Below are 247 nucleotides of genomic sequence, written 5' to 3'. Positions count from 1 at the left end.
CCGCGCCTCCCGGGGCCTGGCCCCGTGTCCGGTTTGCAGCGGCCGCGGCCCGAAAAGGGGGTGTCAGGGTGACAAGAGCCCCCGTGACGGGGGTGAAATCTCTCCTGGATGATGCGGCTTCCCAGCCGAAACCCTGCACGTTGTCCTGTGGCGGTAGGACAGGAGCCTTGCTGCGGAGTTGCTCTGCAGTTTGCAGGAAGACGTGACTCCGAGGGGGCTCCTTTCAGCGCTGTGTTGGTTCCTGCTG

This window comes from Chaetura pelagica, unplaced genomic scaffold (genome assembly GCF_000747805.2).
Source record: "Chaetura pelagica isolate M959 unplaced genomic scaffold, ChaPel_1.0 scaffold394, whole genome shotgun sequence".
NCBI lineage: Eukaryota > Metazoa > Chordata > Aves > Apodiformes > Apodidae > Chaetura > Chaetura pelagica.
Note: the sequence above shows the minus strand (reverse complement) of the source record.